At 36.0% G+C, this 15,200-nt stretch overlaps 1 long non-coding RNA gene across 4 annotated transcripts in view; it reads right to left on the reverse strand.

Annotated features, from left to right (window-relative positions):
• Positions 1-15,200, reverse strand: part of LOC143668331 (uncharacterized) — a 186,463-nt gene that overhangs the window by 96,056 nt on the left and 75,207 nt on the right. For 3 of the 4 annotated variants that reach the window (XR_013168389.1, XR_013168388.1, XR_013168387.1), the window contains exon 4: positions 9,001-9,039. The exons of the other annotated variant lie outside the window; for it this stretch is intronic. This is a non-coding gene — a long non-coding RNA (uncharacterized LOC143668331). The remainder of the gene's footprint in view (positions 1-9,000; positions 9,040-15,200) is intronic. 4 annotated transcript variants of the gene reach the window in all.

The following is a 15,200-nucleotide window of genomic DNA, read 5'->3' on the forward strand; positions in this document are numbered from 1 at the left end:
GGGAAAAGGAGGAGAAAAACTAATGGAAGAAATTATCACTGAAAATTTCCCAACTCTTATGAAAGACCTAAAGTTACAGATCCAAGAAGTACAGCGCACCCCAAAGAGATTAGACCCAAATAGGCATTCTCCAAGACACTTACTAGTTAGAATGTCAGAGGTCAAAGAGAAAGAGAGGATCTTGAAAGCAGCAAGAGAAAAACAATCCATCACATACAAGGGAAACCCAATAAGACTATGTGTAGATTTCTCAGCAGAAACCATGGAGGCTAGAAGACAGTGGGATGATATATTTAAATTACTAAAAGAGAAAAACTGCCAACCAAGACTTCTATATCCAGCAAAATTGTTCTTCAAAAATGAGGGAGAAATTAAAACATTCTCAGACAAAAAGTCACCGAGAGAATTTGTGACCAAGAGACGAGCTCTGCAAGAAATACTAAAGGGAGCACTAGAGTCAGAAAGGAAAAGACAGAAGAGAGAGGTATGGAGAAGAGTGTGGAAAGAAGGAAAGTCAGATATGATATATATAATACAAAAGGCAAAATGGTAGAGGAAAATATTATCCAAACAGTAATAACACTAAATTTTAATGGACTGAATTCCCCAATCAAAAGACATAAACTGGCAGAATGGATTAAAAAACAGGATCCTTCTATATGCTGTCTACAGGAAACACATCTTAGACCCAAAGATAAACATAGGTTGAAAGTGAAAGGTTGGGAAAAGATATTTCATGCAAATAACAACCAGAAAATGGCAGGAGTGGCTATATTAATATCCAACAAGTTAGACTTCAAATGTAAAACAGTTAAAAGAGACAAAGAAGGACACTATCTACTAATAAAAGGAACAATTAAACAAGAAGACATAACAATCATAAATATTTATGCACCGAACCAGAATGTCACAAAATATGTGAGGAATACACTGCAAACACTGAAAAGGGAAATAGACACAAATACCATAATAGTTGGAGACTTCAATTCACCACTCTCATCAATGGACAGAACATCTAGACAGAGGATCAATAAAGAAATAGAGAATCTGAATATTACTATAAATGAGCTAGACTTAACAGACATTTATAGGACATTACATCCCACAACAGCAGGATACACCTTTTTCTCAAGTGCTCATGGATCATTCTCAAAGATAGACCATATGCTGGGTCACAAAGCAAGTCTTAACAAATTTAAAAAGATTGAAATCATACACAACACTTTCTCGGATCATAAAGGAATGAAGTTGGAAATCAACAATAGGTGGAGTGCCAGAAAATTCACAAATACGTGGAGGCTCAACAACACACTCTTAAACAATGAGTGGGTCAAAGAAGAAATTGCAAGAGAAATTAGTAAAAACCTTGAGGCGAATGAAAATGAAAACACAACATATCAAAATTTATGGGATGCAGCAAAGGCAGTGCTTAGAGGGAAATTTATTGCCCTAAACGCCTATATCAGAAAAGAAGAAATGGTAAAAATGCAGGAATTAACTGTTCACTTGGAAGAACTGGAGAAAGAACAGCAAACTAATCCCAAAGCAAGCAAAAGGAAAGAAATAACAAAGATTAGAGCAGAAATAAATGAAATTGAAAACATGAAAACAATAGAGAAAATCAATAAGACCAGAAGTTGGTTCTATGAGAAAATCAATAAGATTGATGGGCCCTTATCAAGATTGACAAAAAGAAGAAGAGAGAGGATGCAAATAAATAAGATCAGAAATGGAAGAGGAGACATAACTACTGACCTCACAGAAATAAAGGAGGTAATAACAGGATACTATGAACAACTTTATGCTAATAAATACAACAATTTAGATGAAATGGATGGGTTCCTGGAAAGGCGTGAACAGCCAACTTTGACTCAAGAAGAAATAGATGACCTCAACAAACCAATCACAAGTAAAAAAATTGAATCAGTCATTCAAAAGCTTCCTAAAAAGAAAAGTCCAGAACCAGATGGCTTCACATGTGAATTCTACCAAGCATTCCAGAAAGAATTAGAACCAACTCTTCTCAAACTCTTCAAAAAAATCGAAGAGGAGGGAAAACTACCTAATTCATTCTATGAAGCCAACATCACCCTCATACCAAAACCAGGCAAAGATATTACAAAAAAAGAAAACTACAGACCAATCTCTCTAATGAATATAGATGCAAAAATCCTCAATAAAATTCTAGCAAATCGTATCCAACAACACATTCAAAGAATTATACATCATGACCAAGTAGGATTCATCCCAGGTATGCAAGGATGGTTCAACATAAGAAAATCAATTAATGTAATACACCACATCAACAAATTAAAGCAGAAAAATCACATGATCATCTCAATTGATGCAGAGAAGGCATTTGACAAGATTCAACATCCTTTCCTGTTGAAAACACTTCAAAAGATAGGAATACAAGGGAACTTCCTTAAAATGATAGAGGGAATATATGAAAAACCCACAGCTAATATCATCCTCAATGGGGAAAAATTGAAAACTTTCCCCCTAAGATCAGGAACAAGACAAGGATGTCCACTATCACCACTATTATTCAACATTGTGTTGGAGGTTCTAGCCAGAGCAATTAGGCAAGAAAAAGAAATACAAGGCATCAAAATTGGAAAGGAAGAAGTAAAACTATCACTGTTTGCAGACGATATGATACTATACGTCAGAAAAATCCACAACAAAACTACTAGAGCTAATAAATGAGTACAGCAAAGTAGCAGGTTACAAGATCAACATTCAAAAATCTGTAGCATTTCTATACACTAGCAATGAACAAGCTGAGGGGGAAATCAAGAAACGAATCCCATTTACAATTGCAACTAAGAGAATAAAATACCTAGGAATAAATTTAACTAAAGAGACAAAAAACCTATACAAAGAAAACTACAAAAAACTGTTAAAAGAAATCACAGAAGACCTAAATAGATGGAAGGGCATACCGTTTTCATGGATTGGAAGACTAAATATAGTTAAGATGTCAATCCTACCTAAATTGATTTACAGATTCAATGCAATACCAATCAAAATCCCAACAAATTATTTTTCAGAAATAGAAAAACCAATAAGCAAATTTATCTGGAAGGGCAGGGTGTCCCGAATTGCCAAAAGTATCTTGAGGAAAAAAAAACGAAGCTGGAGGTCTCATGCTGCCTGACTTTAAGGCATATTATGAAGTCACAGTGGTCAAAACAGCATGGTATTGGCATAAAGATAAATATATCGACCAATGGAATCGAATAGAGTGCTCAGATATAGACCCTCTCATCTATGGACATTTGATCTTTGATAAGGCAGTCAAGCCAACTCACCTGGGACAGAACAGTCTCTTCAATAAATGGTGCCTAGAGAACTGGATATCCATATGCAAATGAATGAAAGAAGACCCATGTCTCACACCCTATACAAAAGTTAACTCAAAATGGATCAAAGATCTAAACATTAGGTCTAAGACCATAAAACAGTTAGAGGAAATTGTTGGGAGATATCTTATGAAACTTACAATTGGAGGTGGTTTTATGGACCTTAAACCTAAAGCAAGAACACTGAAGAAAGAAATAAATAAATGGGAGCTCCTCAAAATTAAACACTTTTGTGCATCAAAGAACTTCATCAAGAAAGTAGAAAGACAGCCTACACAATGGGAGACAATATTTGGAAATGACATATCAGATAAAGGTCTAGTATCCAGAATTTATAAAGAGATTGTCCAACTCAACAACAAAAGACAGCCAACCCAATTACAAAATGGGAAAAAGACTTGAACAGACACCTCTCAGAAGAGGAAATACAAATGGCCAAAAGGCACATGAAGAGATGCTCAATGTCCCTGGCCATTAGAGAAATGCAAATCAAAACCACAATGAGATATCATCTCACACCCACCAGAATGGCCATTATCAACAAAACAGAAAATGACAAGTGCTGGAGAGGATGCGGAGAAAGAGGTACACTTATCCACTGTTGGTGGGAATGTCAAATGGTGCAACCACTGTGGAAAGCAGTTTGGTGGTTCCTCAAAAAGCTGAATATAGAATTGCCATACGATCCAGCAATACCATTGCTGGGAATCTACTCTAAGGACTTAAGGGCAAAGACACAAACGGACATTTGCACACCAATGTTTATAGCAGCGTTATTTACAACTGCAAAGAGATGGAAACAGCCAAAATGTCCATCAACAGACGAGTGGCTAAACAAACTGTGGTATATACATACGATGGAATATTATGCAGCTTTAAGACAGGATAAACTTATGAAGCATGTAATAACATGGATGGACCTAGAGAACATTATGCTGAGTGAGTCTAGCCAAAAACTAAAGGACAAATACTGTATGGTCCCACTGATATGAACGGACATTCGAGAATAAATTTGGAATATGTCATTGGTAACAGAGTCCAGCAGGAGGTAGAAACAGGGTAAGATAATGGGCAATTGGAGCTGAAGGGATACAGACTGTGCAACAGGACCAGATACAAAAACTCAAAAATGGACAGCACAATAATACCTAATTGTAAAGTAATCATGTTAAAACACTGAATGAAGTTGCATCTGAGCTATAGGTTTTTGTTTTGCTTTGTTTTGTTTTGTTTTGTTTTTACTATTATTACTTTTATTTTTTTCTCTATATTAACATTCTATATCTTTTTCGGTTGTGTTGCTAGTTCTTCTAAACCGATGCAAAGGTATTAAGAAACGATGATCATGCATCTTTGTGATGATGTTAAGAATTACTGATTGCATATGTAGAATGGTATGATTTCTAAATGTCGGGTTAATTTCTTTTTTCCGTTAATTAAAAAAAAAAAGAGAGAAGGGGTAATTGGAGCTGAAGGGATACAGACTGTGCAACAGGACTGGATATAAAAACTCAGAAATGGACAGCACAATACTACGTAATTGTAATGCAATTATGTTAAAACATTGAATGAAGCTGCATGTGAGGTATAGGTTTTTTTTTCTCTCTATTATCGTTTTAATTCTTATTCTGTTGTCTTTTTATTTCTTTTTCTAAATCGATGCAAATGTACTAAGAAATGATGAATATGCAACTATGTGATGATATTAAGAATTAATGATTGTACATGTAGAATGGAATGATTTCTAAATGTTTTATTAATTTTTTTAATTAATAAAAAAAATTTCTATAATATTTAGTTTCTCTATTCTTTATTTCAAATGCATTGCAAGAAGCTTCTTATTCTTATTTTTATTCTTTGTTACATTCCCAGCTCTCATTTATCAAATGCATATAAACATCTCATGAAAAGAGACTTTACATCCCCAGAGAACAAGGTGTAGGGTCATGGTGACTAAAAATTGTGCAATTATTTGAACTTTTTCAAATTTACTCTAATTACAATAGATGAACAAAAATTAATTCACTGAGGATTGCTAAACCTGAGCACTTCATCTTGATGTAAGTTTTCCTAAAGGGATTGTTTCAAAGATATAGTTTGATTGTTTTCTATTAGCTGCTTAGATGTATATGTTCAAACTTTACCTTTGCTTTATTTGAAAATTAAGCATTATCCCTTAAAATATTTTCCCAGCTTTTTTAAAAAAAATGTATATAACTTTTAAAATTTGAGACATTGGTTCTGCCTTTTTGTTGTAATATTGTAAATTCCAGGTATTTTTCAAATAGCATTTATAAAATATGCTTACGTGAGTGTTTAAAATAATTTTACATATTTCCACTGCATGGTGTTCCTCATTGCTTTTAAATCTAATAGTTCAAATAAGTAAACAATTTATTCCCACTAACACCTATTAAAAATGACACAATAAAGAGCCATCAAAATTTTGAGATTAGTAGCTGCATATCTTTCTTTGTGTGTGAATTATAATCGTCACAGAAATACGTAAAGATATATACATGCAATTACTATCTTGTAAAGTATTTTATTTATGAAAACATTACAGAATTTGCCTATGTGTTTGTAATTAAGTTACTGATTGAATGCTGTACAAATAGTAATATATTGTTTGAAGGTTTTCTAAATGGAAATTATTTGAAAGAATTATATAGAAACATCCCATCTCTTCTTTGCATAGCAAATAATTTGATTTATTTTATTCTTCTATTTCATTGACTATCATGTTTTAGACAGGGGTATAAAGGTATATTAATAATTAAAATTACTTAATCTAAAATCTATTTAGATTAAGGTTTTGGTTTATTGTTCTGAATATATGATTTCATATGACACTGTATATGCATGCCTTTTTTCATGATTTCAGTGTTGCTTTTTTCTGTGTCACCTCTTTTATATTTATATCATTTGTAAATATTACATTAGCAACATTGCAATAATAATTAAAAAAAGGGAAACAATTACTTACTGCTGTCTCCATTCAGATACCTGTGGTAATCATTATTGTTGATCACCAAATATTTCTAGCTCTCTTCCTTTTGGGTATAGATTGCATTTATCTGCTCTTTTTGATATTAGGCATGACTATATAACTTGCTCTAGCCAAGTGATTTGTAACACTTCCTTGTGAAAACATTAAGAGCTTGTACATGATGTGCTGTGTTCACTTCTTCTGTTGCACAGATTTTAGGAGTATGTATTTATTCCCAGTAACACCTATTAGAGGAAAACTATGATGAATATAGACATTGCTGACCCATCTTGGACATGTGACATGAACAAGAACTAAACTTTTATTTGATAAACCATGAGATTTTGCCATTGTTTATTATGACAGTATACCCCAGCCTATTCTGACAGACGAAAAAATTGGTAGCCAAAGGGAGAGGTTAGCATGAAGAAAGTCTAAAATATGAGATATTTTCTTAGCTTTGTGTTGGCAGGTTTTGGAAAACTATTATTGGATGCTGGAAGGATGACAATCCATCTATGTTATGCAATGGCAAAACATTTGATAAAATTGCTGCTTATGAAGACATGGAAATAAGGTAATGAACTTAATGAACTTGCAGCTCTAGGAAAATAAGTTTTAAAAAGCTTTAATTGTGTGTCAGTTATGTAGCCTGCTTTTTTGTTCATGGATTCATTTTTTTAAATATTTTTATTGAGAAATATCCACACACATACAGTTCAACCATATTATGCAATCAGTGGCTCACGATATTATCACATAGTTGTATATTCTTCACCATGATCATTTTTAGAACCCTTACATCACTCCAGAAAATATAAATAAAAAGAATAAAAAAGAACTCATACATCTCATACCCCTTATCCCTAAATCTCATTGACCTATAGTGTTTCAATCTATCCGATTTTACCCTTTATCTCCCCCTATTATTTATTTGTTTTTTTACTCATCTGTCCATATCCTGGATAAAAGGAGCATCAGACACAAGGTTTTCACAATCACAGTCACATTGTAAGAGCTATATAGCTATACAATCTTCTTTAAGAAGAAGACACAGTTCAACAGTCTCAGGCACTTCCCTCTAGCCACTCCAATATACTGTAAACTAAAAAGGGATATCAATATAATGCATAAGAATAAACTCCAGAATAACCTCCAGACTCTGTCTGAAATCTCTCAGCACTGAGACTTTATTTTGTTTCATTTCTCTCTTCCCCCTTTTGGTCAAGAAGGTTTTCTCATTCCAATGATGCTGAGTCCCAGCTCATACCCAGGAGTCAAGTCCCACATCGCCAGGGAGATTTATACCCTTGAGAGTCATGTCCCACATAGAAGGGAGGGCAGTGAGCTCACCAGCCAAGTTGGCTTAGAGAGAGAGGCCGCATCTGAGCAAAAGAGGCTCTCTGGGGATGACTTTTAGGCATAATTATCAGTAGGCTTAGCCTCTCCTTTGCAGGAATAAGTTTCATAGGAGAGAACTCCAAGACTGAGGGCTCAGTCTATTGAATTAGTTGTCCCCACTGCTTGCAAGGATATCGGGAATTCCTCATATGAGGAAGTTTAATATTTCCTCCTTTCTTCCCAGTTCCCCAGGAGGACTTTGCCAGTACTGTTTTATTCTCTGCCCACATTACTCTGGGATATATCAGGACATCACACTAACCTATGCAAACCAACAAGATCTCATGCCTATTCAAGATTCCATGTAATTATAGTGTTCAAGTAAACTAACCATATGAGTTGTTAGATAATGTAATACCTAAAATATAAATTTTGCACCAAATAAACATCTCTCTCTTTGGTCTCACACAGAGGTTGAAGTTTGAAAATATGAGCGATGTTATCCTTTACTCAGTATTCTGATTTACTTTAGTCCTATCTAAATCAATGTAGCCTGCATTTGATAAAGACATAAGAAAGGGACAAGATTAGAAAATAATTAATCAACTTAAAAGTCAGAATTTTTGAATTTATGGATTGTGAATTTTGGATTTGAGGATTTGTGGAAATAAAGTACATTCTTCCAGAATTGTTGAGGCAATTGATGCTCAATTCCAACTGGCAAAACATAAAGTTGAGAAGGAGTCTGAGTCACAAAGGCTTATTAAAATTCAGCATTGCGTAAAAAACAAAATATACAGAAATGGTTGTTTAAATTATTTAGAACCTCTGAATGATTGACAATATCTCAGGATAAAGTTCCAAAAAGGGGAGTGATATCCTTTAATTATTTCAAATGAAAATGATTCAGAGGTGCTGCTTTACCTGCAAAGCCTTATAGAATATAGGTGCCAACACAGCAATTAAGTTGATGAAGAAAAGGAACATAGCAATATTAAGAAATAGGTCTAAAAAACAAAACTGTGAGTTTGGCTACTGGCATATCATGCTGACTGAAACACAATAGATAAAAAGCCTACTACTACTAATAAATAATAATAATAAAATTCATTTATTCTATGAATTTTATTAAAAGTGAAAAGTCATGCTTGCTGCTATCGAAAAAGCATTGTGGGGATGCAAGGGTAGTTCAGCAGTAGAATCCTCGCCTGCTCTGCGGGAAACCTGGGTTGGATTCCTGGCCTGTGTACTTCCCCACCCCCCAAAAGAAATCAACAAATGGTGCTTCAATAAAGGGTTACTTACATGGAAAAAAGAATGAAATGCGACCTCCATCATTACTGCCTACAAAAAAAAGCATTGTGGATTCAGACAATCTAATGGGAAAATGATTTACTTGTAATTCACAAAAGTAAACACCATTCACCTTGAACTTGCAAAGAAATTCTTGATAAAATCTTTTATTATGAAGGGTTTTCTTGTGATAATATTGTTTTGTTGCATTGTAGGTATGTTGTAACAGAACTGAAATAATGACATGAATTTGTTTTTTATTATATATAATTTACCAAGGGAACAAAACACTTTTTATTTTAAAAACAGATAAAACCTTTAAAATATATATTGGATATTTTGTCTATACACATTAATAATAATTACTGCAGCACTACAAAACATCAAATTAATATACTCTACCAATAATGAGTAGTATAATTTTCAAAGATTCATAAAGATTACATTTAATGTGAAAGTTTTATTTCTAGGTAAGTATTATATACATACATTTCTCTTACTGAGGTTTAATATTAAAAGAAGGTATCTTGAAACTCTGGTTTGCAGATCTAGTTCTAGAAATCATGTACTCTGTGAAAATAAACTATCATTTTGATTCTTCTGAAGTGAGATTAATGCAACCAAATACCAAGGTTTTACGCCCCATGGTGTCTCTGACAAATGGAAATGTGCTTCCTCAGCCTTTTTACAAACATACTATTAGGAACATAAATGTGGTCTCCCTTTGAGAGTTTCCATTATGAAAGTTTTTAGGAACCACAGCAGGCTAAATAAGATAGCAGATGCATTTATTCTCATTCCTCTCTCCCTTTCTTCCATCCTTCATGCCTTCCTTTCTTCCTTCTCTTCCTCTCCTCTCATTCTCTTCCTCTTCTTCCTCACCTCCATCTCCTCTTCATCCTTCTCCTCTTCTCCCTCCCTCCTCCTCCTCCTTCTTCTCCTTCATCATTGTAAAACCAGACAGCATAAGCAAATAGAATAATGACAGTAATTAAATTATGTAATTGAAAAAGAAAGACAAGTTCAAGCTTCTCAGATGAGGCGACCAATAGAGGCCAACTAAAGGAACAGTAGATACTGACAAGGGGCAAATTATCAAAGGATGTTCAAATTGACCAGTAACTTTATAAAAAATAGAGTGGGATTATTTATAATAGTTACAAAGTGGAAACAACCCATTAATTGCCCATCAATTGATGAGTGGTTGAAGAAAATTTGGTATGTCCATACAATAAAATAGAATTAAGTTATAAAAAAGAATGAAGTACTGATTCAGGCTGCAGAATGAATGAACACTGAAAACATTACACTAAAGAAAAGGCCAGAAGGACACTGTACAGCATCCATGAAAGAACTGGAGGAAGAGGCTGATAAACTATGGTATAGAACAGCAAATTGCACTGTCTGCATAGTGGCTACAGGCACCCATCCTACACCCTCACAGCAGGCCTGATTAGCTCACTGGTAACGGAAAGGGACATAAAAAAATTCTCTTCCCGAAGAATAGTTATGGGGATGCCAATAACTGATCAGGGCTTTTTTTTTTTTTTTTTTTTTTACCAAGCAAAGCATTTCCTTTATTTTATCTTTTGTGTGTGTGTGTGTGTGTGTGTGTGTTTATTAATTAAAGAAAAAAAAGAAATTAACACAACATTTAGAAATCATTCCATTCTACATATGCAATCAGTAATTCTTAACATCATCACATAGATGCATGATCATCATTTCTTAGTACATTTGCATCGATTTATGAAAAGAACTAGCAAAACAACAGAAAAAGATATAGAATGTTAATATAGAGAAAAAATAAAAATAATAATAATAGTAAAAAAAAGAAAAAAAAAGACAAACAAACAAACAAACAGACAAACAAAAAAAAAACCTATAGCTCAGATGCAGCTTCATTCAGTATTTTAACATGATTACTTTACAATTAGGTATTATTGTGCTGTCCATTTTTGAGTTTTTGTATCTAGTCCTGTTGCACAGTCTGTATCCCTTCAGCTCCAATTACCCATTATCTTACCCTGTTTCTAACTCCTGCTGGTCTCTGTTACCAATGATATATTTCAAGTTTATTCTCGAATGTCCGTTCACATCAGTGGGACCATACAGTATTTGTCCTTTAGTTTTTGGCTAGACTCACTCAGCATAATGTTCTCTAGGTCCATCCATGTTATTACATGCTTCATAAGTTTATTTGTCTTAAAGCTGCATAATATTCCATCGTAGGTATACGCCACAGTTTGTTTAGCCACTCGTCTGTTGATGAACATTTTGGCTGTTTCCATCTCCTTGCATACCTGGGATGAATCCTACTTGGTCATGATGTATAATTCTTTTAATGTGTTGTTGGATACGATTTGCTAGAATTTTATTGAGGATTTTTGCATCTATATTCATTAGAGAGATTGGTCTGTAGTTTTCTTTTTGTGTAATATCTTTGCCTGTTTTGGGTATGAGGGTGATGTTGGCTTCATAGAATGAATTAGGTAGCTATCCCTCCTCTTCGATTTTTTTGAAGAGTTTGAGGAGAGTTGGTACTAATTCTTTCTGGAATGTTTGATAGAATTCACATGTGAAGCCATCTGGTCCTGGGCTTTTCTTTTTGGGAAGCTTTTGAATGACTGATTCAATTTTTTTACTTGTGATTGGTTTGTTGAGGTCATCTATTTCTTCTTGAGTCAAAGTTGGTTGTTCATGCCTTTCCAGGAACCCGTCCATTTCATCTAAATTGTTGTATTTATTAGCATAAAGTTGTTCATAGTATCCTGTTATTACCTCCTTTATTTCTGTGAGGTCAGTGGTTATGTCTCCTCTTCCATTTGTGTTCTTATTTATTTGCGTCCTCTCTCTTCTTCTTTTTGTCAATCTTGCTAAGGGCCCATCAATCTTGTTGATTTTCTCATAGAACCAACTTCTGGTCTTATTGAATTTCTCTATTTTTTTCATGTTTTCAGTTTCATTTATTTCTGCTCTAATCTCTGTTATTTCTTTCCTTTTGCTTGCTTTGGGGTTAGTTTGCTGTTCTTTCTCCAGTTCTTCCAAGTGGACAGTTAATTCCTGAATTTTTGCCTTTTCTTCTTTTCTGATATAGGCATTTAGGGCAATAAATTTCCCTCTTAGCACTGCCTTTGCTGCGTCCCATAGGTTTTGATATGTTGTGTTTTCATTTTCATTTGCCTTGAGATATTTACTAATTTCTCTTGCAATTTCTTCCTTGACCCACTCGTTGTTTAAGAGTGTGTTGTTGAGCCTCCACATATTTGTGAATTTCTGGCACTCCGCCTATTACTGATTTCCAACTTCATTCCTTTATGATCCAAGAAAGTGTTGTGTATGATTTCAATCTTTTTGAATTTATTAAGACTTGCTTTGTGACCCAGCATATGGTCTATCTTTGAGAATGATCCATCAGCACTTGAGAAAAAGGTGTATCCTGCTGTTGTGGGATGTAATGTCCTATAAATGTCTGTTAAATCTAGCTCATTTATTGTAATATTCAAATTCTCTATTTCTTTATTGACCCTCTGTGTAGATGTTCTGTCCATTGATGAGAGTGGTGAATTGAAGTCTCCAACTATTATGGTATATGTGTCTATTTTCCTTTTCAGTGATTGCAGTGTATTCCTCACGTATTTTGGGGCATTCTGGTTCGGTGCATTAATATTTATGATTGTTATGTCTTCTTGTTTAATTGTTCCTTTTATTAGTAGATAGTGTTCTTCTTTGTCTCTTTTAACTGTTTTACATTTGAGGTAATTTGTTGGATATTAGTATAGGTACTCCTGCTCTTTTCTGGTTGTTATTTGCAGGAAATATCTTTTCCCAACCTTTCACTTTCAACCTATGTTTATCTTTGGGTCTAAGATGTGTTTCCTGTAGACAGCATATAGAAGGATCCTGTTTTTTAATCCATTCTGCCAGTCTATGTCTTTTGATTGGGGAATTCAGTCCATTGACATTTAGTGTTATTACTGCTTGGATAATATATTCCTCTACCATTTTGCCTTTTGTATTATATATATCATATCTGATTTTCCTTCTTTCTACACTCTTCTCCATACCTCTCTCTTCTGTCTTTTCGTATCTGACACTAGTGTTCCCTTTAGTATTTCTTGCAGAGCTGGTCTCTTGGTCACAAATTCTCTCAGTTGACTTTTTGTCTGAGAATGTTTTAATTTCTCCCTCATTTTTGAAGGACAATTTTGCTGGATATAGAAGTCTTGGTTGGCAGTTTTTCTCTTTTAGTAATTTAAATATATCATCCCACTGTCTTCTAGCTTCCATGGTTTCTGCTGAGAAATCTACACATAGTCTTATTGGGTTTCCCTTGTATGTGATGGATTGTTTTTCTCTTACTGCTTTCAAGATCCTCTCTTTCTCTTTGACCTCTGACATTCTAACTAGTAAGTGTCTTGGAGAACGCCTATTTGGGTCTATTCTCTTTGGGGTGCGCTGCACTTCTTGGATCTGTAATTTTAGGTCTTTCATAAGAGTTGGGAAATTTTCAGTGATAATCTCTTCCATTAGTTTTTCTCCTCCTTTTCCCTTCTCTTCTCCTTTTGGGACACCCACAACACGTATATTTTTGTGCTTCATATTGTCATTCAGTTTCCTGATCCCTGTTCAAATTTTTCCATTCTTTTCCCTATAGTTTCTGTTTCTTTTTGGAAAGCAGATGTTCCATCCTCCAACACTAATTCTAGCTTCTGTCTCTTTAAATCTACCATTGTAGTTATCCATTGTTTTTTCCAGCTTTTCTACTTTGTCCTTCACTCCCATAAGTTCTGTGATTTGTTTTTTCAGTTTTTCTATTTCTTCTTTTTGTTCAGCCCGTGTCTTCTTCATGTCCCCCTCAATTTATTGATTTGGTTTTTGAAGAGGTTTTCCATTTCTGTTCGTATATTCAGCATTAGTTGTCTCAGCTCCTGTATCTCATTTGAACTATTGGTTTGTTCCTTTGATTGGTCCATATCTTCAATTTTCTGAGCATGATCCGTTATTTTCTGCTGGCGTCTGGGCATTTAATCAGATTTCCCTGGGTGTGAAACCCAGCAGGTTGAATGATTTTTCTGTGAAATCTCTTGGCTCTGTTTTTCTTATCCTGCCCAGAGGGTGGTGCTCGTGGCGCTCGTCTGTCTGCGGGTCCCACCAGTAAAAGATGCTGTGGCACCTTTAACTTTGAAAACTCTCGCTGTGGGGGGCATCGCCAGCCGAAGCGGCTTGGTGGAGTGCCAATCCGAATCTCCCAGCTGGCCCGGGTATCTGTGCACGGGGAGGGTCGCCAGCCTCCGCAGCTTGTGGGAGCGCCTGTCCAAATTTCCCAGCCGGCCAGGGGCGCCAAGCGTGGTGTGGGGGTACCAGCCACCGCGGCTTGGGGGAGTGCCTATCCACCGTTCCCAGCTGGACCAGGAAGCCACGTGTTTAGAAGGGACCCCAGTCGCCGTTCTCCGTGGCTTGGGGATCTCCGATCCAATTCTCCCAGCTGGTCCGGGGGGGCCGCGTGTGGGGGGGGGGCACCAGCCGACGCGACTTGAGGGGACCGCCTGTCCAATTCTCCCAGCTGGCCCGGGAAGGAGGGAGGGAGGGACTCCGGCCGCCTGCCGCCCCAGCCCGGGGAAGCCCGCGCCCCTCAGCGATCTCACCGGAGCGGGTTCTCCCAGCCAGTCAGCCGTTCCAGAATGGGGTACGCTGTCTTCTTGGTCTCTGTTGTGGCTCCAGGAGCTGTTCTGTATCATTTCTACTTCCCTAGTAGCTGTTCTGGAGGAGGAACTAAGACCCGCACATCTTACCAAGCCGCCATCTTCTCCAGAAGTCTGATCATGGCTTTTAATATCAGATTTGGATTGCTGGTTTCAGGCTTTAAAGGCAGCCATTGTTTCAAACTCTTACAGGCAGAGGTGGAGGTTGTAGAGATTTAAAGATGTAGTGTCCCTCAGGGCTGTGGGGGACAGTTAGCTGAAGGGCTGCATTTGCTGGGAAGGCCAAGAAAGCCCAATTTTGGGGAGCCAAGGGGGAAGATTTTGGTGCCCTTCCCTATCCTCTTCTAGGCACTTTAGGGGCAATTGCACCTCATTTAGAGGACAATGGCCTTGTTTTGGTGGAAAGACTGATTTAGAAAGGTCCTCTCTAGGGGACTCTTGTCCCAGAATCTACCTTATACAGCTAGAGACAACAATAAGAGTATGAAAAACTATTGAGGCAAACAA

This window comes from Tamandua tetradactyla, chromosome 24 (genome assembly GCF_023851605.1).
Source record: "Tamandua tetradactyla isolate mTamTet1 chromosome 24, mTamTet1.pri, whole genome shotgun sequence".
In the NCBI taxonomy this organism is placed as follows: domain Eukaryota; kingdom Metazoa; phylum Chordata; class Mammalia; order Pilosa; family Myrmecophagidae; genus Tamandua; species Tamandua tetradactyla.